Source organism: Cupressus sempervirens, chromosome 6, assembly GCF_028749045.1.
Source record: "Cupressus sempervirens isolate cs-2001-9-10 chromosome 6, ASM2874904v1, whole genome shotgun sequence".
Classification (NCBI taxonomy): domain Eukaryota; kingdom Viridiplantae; phylum Streptophyta; class Pinopsida; order Cupressales; family Cupressaceae; genus Cupressus; species Cupressus sempervirens.
Genome location: NC_143123.1, coordinates 150,671,267 through 150,682,214, shown reverse-complemented (window position 1 = coordinate 150,682,214; position 10,948 = coordinate 150,671,267).

Sequence of the window (10,948 nt, the reverse complement as noted above, 5' to 3'; positions counted from 1 at the left end):
CCATACATTCCCTAAAGATTCTAAGACTCTCAAATCTTCTTCCAATCATTCATCCAACAAAAATCCTAATGCTTTTCATGCAGTTCCCTATAGTTATCCTCAAGGGCTACCTCTTAAAGAAACTCAAGCTAGCCTTCACTTGGCTACAAATACCTTTGACAATGCTAAATTTAAAGAGCCTAAGCCTTCATGCACTATAATGCCTACTTCAACTAGTCCTTCATCATCTATTCCAAAGTCTTCCATACAATTCCAACATGCTTCCTTCTCCTTAGCACTAGCTTCATGTCAAGAGGACTCTAAAAATGATAAAGAAAAGAATATAAAAAAAGATCAAGATCAAGAACTTTCCATGTCATCCAATCCTTTTCACAATGTTTCTGATACATTTCATGGTTCTTTTTATCCCTTACACTATTTCTCATTCATTCCACCATGTCTTAAGTCTTCTCCTAAGGAAGATCAAGACACTGTTTGCACCACTGAGCTTATTGACAATAAAAATGGCCTTAGTACACTTTCTCCTTCCAAAGATGATACTTCCATTAAGGTTATTAAAAATGATGCTATTACTTCCAATGTTGAGCCTATTGAAAATCAAGAGAACAATTCTATGCTTATGTTATCCAAAGATCCTTGTCAAGATCAAAGTCTTCCATCTTCTTGTTCTACCACTCCATGTTCCCTTCCACTTTCTACTCTTCCTAAGTCTTGTCAAGCTTTAAGTAATCCTATCAAAGAAGTTTCTCCTATCCAAGATGTTCATGATCCTGTTAAAAATCCTAATGCTCACTCTAAAGATGCTGATGTCCTTGATTGTCATATAGATGTTAATGAACTTATTGATTATCCTTTTGCATCTTCCGCATCCATCCTTGGACCTCCCCCACCAATACTAAATCCTTCACATTTTCCTTCCATCTTGGGTCCTTATGTCCTTTCACTTTCCCCTCCCAATTCTCCTAGTTCTTCATCCATTTTGGGTCCTTATGTCCCTCCCTCTCCTATCTTTCCTCAAGATCAACATAGATGCATATCCTTGAATCCTTTTCATCCACCCACTCACCTAAACTAGTCATATCATCCTTCTTCTTCCACTAGTCCCAAGTCTTTTGGAAGTAACTTGAATGTTCAATACAAGAAAAAGAAGCAATTCAAGAATCCATATAAAAAAGAAGACCACCATGTCTCTTCTAATTGACATGGGGGCATTAAGTCAAAAGAGATATCTAAGAAAAAAATTACAAGACAAGTATGGGTTCCAAAATCCATCATTGAAGATATTATCTCTAAATCATCAAAAGGAAATGAAAAGAAGCCTAAGGCTATATGGATTCCAAAGTCTTTCTTGAGAAAGTCTAATGTTGAACAACAATTGAAGTTGACATTCAAGCTTCCAAAGACTTCCACTTCATCTTCTTCCAAAAGTATTCTTCCATTCCATGTGCCTAAACCAAAACCTCTTCTTTCTACTCCCATATTCCTTCATTCAAATTTTTTTACATCCTCTCACCACCCTTCAAGGCATGTGTTGACGTTGTTCTTGCCTTCATTTCCATTTTTCAATCTCACTCACTTCGCATAAAGCTATATCCTCCATTTTGTCTTCCCATCTTCCTTTCCCTATTAGTATCTTTGAGCATATCATTTGAATTCCTTTGTATATCATGGTTTAAACATTCAAAGAGCATTATCTCAAAAGCTTGACTTCTTCCAAAAAAAAATGAAAAAGATTGAAAAAAAAAAATAAAGAAAGAAAAAAAATGAAAAATTTGAAAATGTGCCTTGATGAAAACCTGGTAATCAGGCACCTTGGTAGCAAAAGTAAAGAGAAATAAATTCATCCTATGGTGAAAACCACTCCCTTGTGGTGCCTTGGATAAGTACCATGATGAAAACCTAACAAATAGGCATCATGCGTAGTTCTTCTACATCTTTCATTCATTTTGTTTTCTCTCTTTGATCTTGACAATGTTGACCTATAGACAAACATTTGGCTATCTTGTGAGATATCTTATGATGATCTTGTTTTCATTCCTTTCATGTTTAGCCTTCATATCTATTTTCCTCCATTCATTCTAGTCTTTTGCTACCCTTTTCCCATTTACCCCTTTGGTCTTGATCTAATAAAATAGAGTAAAATATGATGATATAAAGTCTCTTGACATGTCTACTTCTTTGGATTGCATCTTTCCCACTTTTACATTATGCTTTCTTGAATTATCCTATACTAGCCTTTCATTTCTTGTCCAAATGTTCTTTACATGACAAATTTTTCCTAGCTTGGGTACTCTTGAGGAGTCAACCTTTGAAGATCACTTTCACTTGCTCCATACACTCCTTACTTATCCATAATATCCATTAGCTTATTGCTTCATCATGTCCTCCACCTTGTTAGACATTGGGACTGCACGATGTGATCTTGCTTAAGAGTTTAATGCCCATTTTGTCTAGGGGTATCTTTGTACATATTTATTGATCCTGAAAAAATCCAAAAAAATTGATATATTTTAAAAAAAAATCTAAAAAAAAATTGATATATTTAAAAAAAAAAAATCCAAAAAAATTGATATATTTTAAAAATCCAAAAAAATGATATATTGTAAAAATTCTAAAAATTGAAAAATGTCCTGAAAAAATGATCATCTTAGTGACAACCTAGCAAAAGGCACTTTGATGTATCTTCAAAAAAATTATATATTCCAAAAATACAAAAAAAATAAAAAATTGAAAAATTCAAAAAAATAGAAAAAGTGCCTTGGTGAAAACCTGGAAACAGGCGCCTTGGTAGCAAAAATACAAATTTTTTTTTTTAATAAAAAGTCCTTAAAAAAAAAATAAAAAAAAATCCAAGTGGTGAAAACCTTGAAACGGGCGCTACTTGAGGCCTTTGCACCCTTGTTTCTTAGCACATGTCCTCGACACTTAGCCTTTCTCCACCATGCCTTGTCCTTGTTACCTTGGTTTGGAATTGGTCTTTGTCTAGGGGGCATAACTATGTTAGCTTTGGTTTCTTAGATGTGTGAGTCTTTAGGACACCTCGCAAATGGTGTTTTTCAACACCCATTGACATCGAGTGTTTTTCAACACTTATTGGTTTGGTCTTACCCAGTATCATCATGTGATCTTACCTTCCTGCAAGCATTTGATCCTTGTCCTCAGAACTCAGTATCAGTTAATACAATTAAATTTTTAAACGCAACACTTAATGCTTGACTTATGTCATGATTTTTTTTCTCTGTGTACTAACTGTTATTGATTTTTGTTGAGTGTCTTTGTCTGATAAGTCTCTCCATGATGCATCGCTAGAAGACTTGGGGCATGAGACATGTTTTTATTTATTTATTTTTTGCTTGTGGGTGTGGTCTTGAACTCTAGAGTGTCTTTTGTTGTCCCCTTGAAACACGTAGGAGATTTGAGACATCATCCTTGATTGTTTTTGCACAACCATTCTTATAGTCATCTTGGCATCTATGCCTTGATGCAAGCATAGTTTTTCTATTAAATTGGGTAAGCTAACATCGAAGTCATCTTGACCTTTATGTCTTTGATGCTTATGTTAGAATCTTTCCACATTTCAATCCAATATAAATCGCATTCATATCTTCATAGTTGCATTTGTAACTAGTGACGATTGTGTGATTTTTTGATGTCCGTTAATAATGGCCCAATGATGAAAATAAGTTCTTTTACATTCTCTAATGAATGATGAACACAAAATCCTATGTTACAGTTGCTCTTTTGCAAGTACACCATTGCATTTCATGTAGCTTGCATTATTAGACTTCATGTTAGTTTGCATTTTTAGGCTGCATTATGAGTTTGAGAGGGTTCTCCTTTCATCTTTATTGTAGACATTTTATCAATTGTGGTCACATTTTGATCTTCATTTCCTAATTTTCTTTCATGATCTCAATCAAAATTTCTATCTTAAACAGTTGATTGATTTTTGGAGCATTTTCTTTTCTTATTTCTATTTCTTTCCATATCTTTCAAACTTCTATCTTCCATTTTCTTTTTCCCCACTTCTTTTCTTCTAAATCATCTTTGGGGCATAATATTTCATGCTTGATGATCTACCTTGGTTCTATGATTCTTATATCTTTCATCTTACATCAAGAACCTTATCTTTTGTTCGATTTGATCAAATTTACCAATTTGTTGTTTCTCCTCTATCTCATTTCGATTTCGATCATGAGGGGGCAGTAATTATCAATTTCAATCCTTGATTCAGTTTTATCAATTTTATCCTCGAATTTTTCAAGTTAAAATTTATTTGTATTCTTTGTCCTGATGTGTTCCCGAGTCAACCACACATCTGGGTTGTTTTGTGATCCCAAATTGACCTCACACTTCAATTTCTTTCTTTGACTACATGTGTTCCCGAATCAATCACACATTAGTCAAAGAGGGGCAAATGTATGCACCCAAAAATGGTCGCCTAGACTATGGGCCCCCATTATTCAATTTATCAATTTATCAAATTTTCTGAACCAATGGTTTGTAATATTTTATTAAATCAATTCAAATCAATTTCCTTGATCAAATTCGATTTATTTCATTTCTAAGATTGATCATTTTATTCCAAGTCTTATTTAATTAAAAGAAAATCTTCTCTTTTAATTAAATAAAATAAAATCTCCATTTAATTAAAAGAAAACCTCTCTTTTAATTAAACAGTTCATCCACATTTAATTAATTAAGAGAAAAACCTCTCTTTTAATTTAATTAAATATCTTCTATTTAATTAAAAAGAACTTGCTCCCTTTTAATTAAATAAAAATCCCACTTAAATATCTCTTTTGATGAAAAAAAGAAATAAAATAAATTCTTTTTATTTAATTTCTCTACATTTAAAAATGTGATCTAAGTGAGATTTATCTTTCCACTTTCTCCTCAACCACTCCTCTTTTCTAATTGGTGGAATCTTGTCTCACATGGATCACCACTTTCTTCTCAACCACTCCTCTTTTCTCATTGGTGGAATTTTGTCTCACATGGATCAAGCTCTATTATCCCATATTGGTTGTTGGAAGCCTCTCACCTCCATAATTTCCTTTATAAGGGAGAGCCCTCTCCTCATGTTAGAAACCCATGATTATGCTATCGTTATGCTGTAAGTTTGAAGACCAATTTTTGAAGGAGTTTGAATACAAAAGCTTTTTGTGGAGAACTTCTATTTTCTTGTCTTTTTCTCTCTTGCACCCATCATGGGCTTTTAGCTTAGATCTTGCATTTATAGATTAGATTTTCCTTTCATAGATTAGATCTTATTTTCATGCATATTTGAAGATCATGGAGACTAGCATTCTTACTTTTCCTCTTTGAATCTCTCATCTCATGGTGTACTTGCATGGGCACAAAAATAGGTCAAACTGAGGGCCTCCATTGCAAACCTTTGCACTCTATGAGTAGGGAGCTATGGATCGATTTGTGAGGGCTCATTCTTGAATTTTCTTACATGTAATGATTCATAGAAGTGTGACAACATTTTAGCACACAGAAATCATATGTCTCGTATAAATTGAAACCACTTAGGGAGGTACAATGTGATTTTTTTCTGTTCTCTTTTCCAATATCCTTTAAGAGCTTGCATTCTCTTATAATTTGATATTTCATCTTGCATTCATTTATCATGCTTACTTATGGATTAGCATCCTAAGTGCATTCTTATGTTTATAAGTGCATCTTTATTATAAAGAATGTCTCATTTAGGGCATACATTAGATTTTTGTTTCTGTTTCTTCTCACAAGGGTCTATTATCCCTTTTTTATTCATTTCATGATAATTAAGTGAGCATAATGTGGTATCCTTCATCCTTTCATCTCCATTTGTCTATAGATTACATTATTTTATGGTATAATTTTATCTTTGACTATGCAAATCTTTGTTAGATGCAGGATCACGTGTCTATTGCCTTGCAAATATCTTTTAATACCTTGGATAATTATGTTTCTTATTTAATAATCATCTATCATTTACTTCATAAGTGGTATCTTTTCTAACATTTTATGTTGTTTAGAGTTAAGTGTCCTATGATGTTTTTTTTCTTTAATCATCTATGGTGTTGCTTTATTATATATTACATCTTGTTGGATATGGAATGTTTACATTTTGTGCAATCTATGGGATATTTCTTACAATTACTCTTTATATCTCATGAGATATTGTTATATAGTATTACCATAGACTTTATTTTGTGTCTCATGCTTGGGGTGCAAGGCCTTTGTATATTATTTTGTCTAAGGATCAACTTTCCTTAGTACAGTGGCATTTATTTATTATGTGACATTCTTTTCTTGTAAGGAATTGTGTCTTGATAATGGCTCTCCCTTATAGAAGAGGTTCATTTCCTTGATTATAACCTCTTCTTTATTTTCAAAACTATGTTCATTATTAACATTTTTCCTTACAATGTACTCTAAAGATTATCATCCTTCTTATAAGGATCCCTATTTTCACCTACATAAGGGGCTAAATAGGTGCATCATTGTTCCTCTTTGAAGATGTATCTTTGTTCATGACACTCCTCTTGAAGGTAGATGTATTGTACACAAGATCTCTTCCTTCCAAGGGTCTCTTATCATTTGTGACATATCCTTTCATAGTTTATCTATTTCCTTAGCTTATAATAGTTCATGCTGTTTGCTAAGTTTATGACATACATTATTGATAGAGGATATCTTCTTATTGATAGAAGTAGTATCCTTGACTCTCTTCTTTATGATGTCTATGGCTACATAGTCATCCTAAAGAGGGAGACATATATGCACCCTCTTTGTACATAGTTTTTCCATGAAGTACAAAAATGGATTTTGAGTATGGCTTCAGGTACTTCATCCTTAAGGGCTTGGTATGATATAAATGTCACCCTAAAATATATGCATTTTGGATTCATGTATCCCTTTCACACACAAAAACATATGCTAAATCTCATACATATGGGTAATGCATCACATTTTCTAAATCCTCTATGACTATTAATGATATTTATCCATCCTAAAGATGCACTTTTTTGTTTTTTCTAAATCCCTCCTAGGGTAAAACACACATATTTCTCACTCCATGATGATACTAGGAAATTGATCCATGTGTGGAGACATGCATTCATAAGCTACTAGCATGTGCACAAGATTGACTACCAGGCACAAACCCGCTAGAGTATTTGATCTTGGTTTTTATTTTTATTTTTTAAGATTGACTATTAGGAACACAAAGTTGATAGATCATTCAATACTTCCTCATTGTGATTCCGAATAAGGAACACAAACCTTACTAATCAATCACTCCCTCTCTCTTCATACTTTCATGTTGGTAGGATATAACCACGAGGGACACAATCCTTTGTGGTGTTCTTGCCTTTCCTATATGGTCTCTTATGTTTTGTAATAGCCTTCCAAATATGATATCAGTGAGTCAGACATTTTGTTATCCAATGTCTCTTTAACTAGTTGATTTGGCCTTTAGTACTAAGCCTTTTTGTGTATTTTTTGCTTTGTTTTCATTTTGTTTTCTTTAGCTTTCTTTTTGCTTTGATTTTGTGCTCTTATGCATGAGAATGGAGTTAGTATCCTTGGTTTGGAGGCTTGTGTATTTAAGCTTCGTGATTCCCTACCTTGATGTGACATTGTCTCTCTTCTCTTCCTTCCTTTACTAAGAGTATTAATTTCCTCATACTCTTGCTAAAGTGGGGCTAAATGTACCATCTTAAAATGGACATAGTTGATTTTGAGACCTTTTATCCCTCCTTAGTGTGGTTTCAGTTTTGTTTTCTCCTCTCCTCTTCCATTTTATGCTCCTTCATCATCTCTTTCTTTCTGTCATGGTCTTCTAGGTACCATCTTGATACCCTATTGACCATATCTCTCATTCTATCAATTATCTTCCAGTTTCATCTGCACCATATTTTTGAGTTTTCTATGGCCTTTTTGACTTGTCCTCTAGGACTGGGTCAAGTTGGACTAGGTCAACCCAATTTGACCTAGTCTAGGAATATGTCAACCCAAGTCAACCTAGTCTAGGTCAACCCAAGTTGAACTAGTCCTTGGTGGTCACAGAGTACTTTCCCAATTGACTCGAGTTGTTTTCTCACCTGAAAACTAGTATAAAAAGAGACTTGGCGGTTTCATTTTGATATATCATTCTCAAGTTATCTCCTCTCAATAAAGAAATCATTCAAGGCATTCTTCTTCAAGTAAGCATCTTCAAGCATTCAAGTCTAAGCATCTCCTTCTTACATCAAGCTTCTTCCTTCAAGGTGGTAGTAAAGTTTAGCTCTAAGGAGAAGATCCATCATTTATATTCATTAAATTTCTTCTATCATTCATCCATGACATGTCACATACATTTCCATACATGAATTTTTGGCTTCTTTAATTTCCTTATGGTTTCTTTGAGTCAAGGCTATTACACTTACATACTTGATCGCATATCAAAGGCAATTGCATGTACATAGGTAATTGTATCTTTCACTTGATATTATTTAGGTATACTACATTCAATCATTTCATTTACATTTACATTTCTTAGTTATGCTTAATTCCTTAAATTAGGGCTTGACCAAGACAATCCCTCATTAAAATCCAACCCAAACCTTTATTTTCTGTGTTGATTTGCATGTTGGGAGAGAAAAGGATTACAGATATAGAATCTATAGTTTGCAAGATTTTCAAAATTGTTAGTTTCAAAGTCATGGAATATATCAACCTAATTATAGGACATCCTTCAAAGTCAACCTAGTTCTTTAGTCTCAGATTTTAGGGAGATTTATGAGTTTTGTTCCTTTCATTGTTTTGTTCCAAGATCCACAAATAGAAGTTCATAAAAGACTTAGATTTTAAAGTTGTTGAGCAAAAATGCATATTCATCTTTGCATTTCAAGGTGAGTCTTTCATATTTCATTTCCTTACCTAGATTTTCATCTTAATTAGGTTGATTGTGTTCACATATCATATAGATTTACATTTCCTAAGAAATTAGTTCAATTTCACATTCACATTATCCTAGTAAGGGCCTAAGAGAGTATATATTTTTGTATTGCATTCATCTTTACAATCCAAATTTATTATTAACCCTTCTCCCTTTGGGTCCTAGATTATCTAATTTAGATCATAAGTGGAATCATACTTGGAAATTTCCCTATTTCCCTTTCACATTGTAATTGAATGGCTTAGTGACCCCATAAAGTGGAAGTCTACATCTTATTTAAAGTGCTTCCATTTTACCACTAAACACTTATGAAGAGTAAATGACATAGAAATGCATTAGTCTGGTATATCTGAAGAACACTCATTCACCTAGATGTGATACTTGGTACTCCTCCTTAGGGGAGTGGTTGCATGATGAAAAGATAGTCCTAGAACTCTTGTGTAATAATTTTGTATAACCGTGTTTGTTGGTACTTACATTTTTTTGGTTACAAATTGGCTTAATCAAGTACAAAGATTTTAATCATAATGGTATGTATTTCTTAAGGATTTAGATTAGTGTGATAGAAAGATATTCCCTAATGAGAGAGATTGTTGATAAGATTTATATTTAACATTACTTTGACACCTTTTCCATTTATGTCAAAAGGGGGCAGAATCTACAAAAGAGTTTCACTAAGGAAGGTATGTGTATGAGAAGTTTGAAAATTCTATATGTTAAAGATATTAGAATATTGTCTTCTAATGATTACTTTTGGATTGATGGGTTTTCACCACATGTTGTCATTAATGACAAAGGGGGATATTGCTAGAAGTAGAAAGTATTGTTGGCACTTGGAAGTATTGCAGAGATGTTGTATTGACAACATGTTATGTCATTGATGTCAACATATGTCCTTTGGTTCATGGAAAACTCAAATTATATATAAGTTATTTACATGTTCAATGTAGGCAGTGGTTAATAGATTTGGATATGTGAGATTAAATTTGTGTAAAAGAATGAGTATAGAAATTGTGTCTATGTCTATTGTACTTGATGTGATAGTTTTGATAAGTTATAATTTGTTTTGTAAAGACTAGTAGAAAACCAGTATATAGGAAAATATGATAGAGATAGTTGTAATATTTTTTCTATATCTTGATGGTGAGCATGAGAATGATAGAAGACTTGTTCATGTGCATACATTCAGATTTGTGAGTCATTTATCTTACTCTTGGAAGGTTGCTTGTGTGTAACATGCGATACATTTTATTGGAATATGACAAGATCATTGTAGTGTGTAAAGTATTATTGGAAAATGTTAATTTCATATTGTATCATGTGGGATACTTTTTGTAATGTTTGTACAAATGCTTGGGAAGGTGTGTATGTCTTAGTATGGTCTTGTGTAATTAGTTGTACCTTGGGTAAGCCCTAATAACCTAACTTAATCAATCATTTGTAATGGGTATAAAGGAAAGTTATTTTCCTCATTTGGGATGTATGTATGGGATGTATAGATGTCATCCTTGAGATGAATTATTAGGAAAAATAAGAGAAGTTGTTTGGATTCTTTTGAAGAGGCATAGTGGATATATTATTCCTAGTGGAATTCAAGGAACTATTTTGGCAAGTAAGTTGTTGTTTAGTTAGTTCGTATTATTTGATTTATCATCCATTTAAGAAGGTGGTTTAACCTTTTATCATTTGATCAATGTGCTCAGGTAGAATGAATTTTGTTCTCATGAATCTTTAACATGGTTAGAACATTCTAACAAGGGTTAAAGGTACCCTAAAAGGGTTTTTAACTTTAGCATGGATTGTTATACTAAATGCATTGTATTTTTCTCCTAATAGGGTCACATTCTTTCACAAGAAACTCATATATTATTACACTATTTTGTGGGTGCCATCCCCACTAGGGTTTTCCCCTCTAATCAAGGGTTTTCTTTCAGAGAGAAAATTAGTGTGCTATGGTGTATGGTTTCTTATTGTTGTGCATCATTATTTTAATTGTTGGTGATCAATTTTACAAGTTTG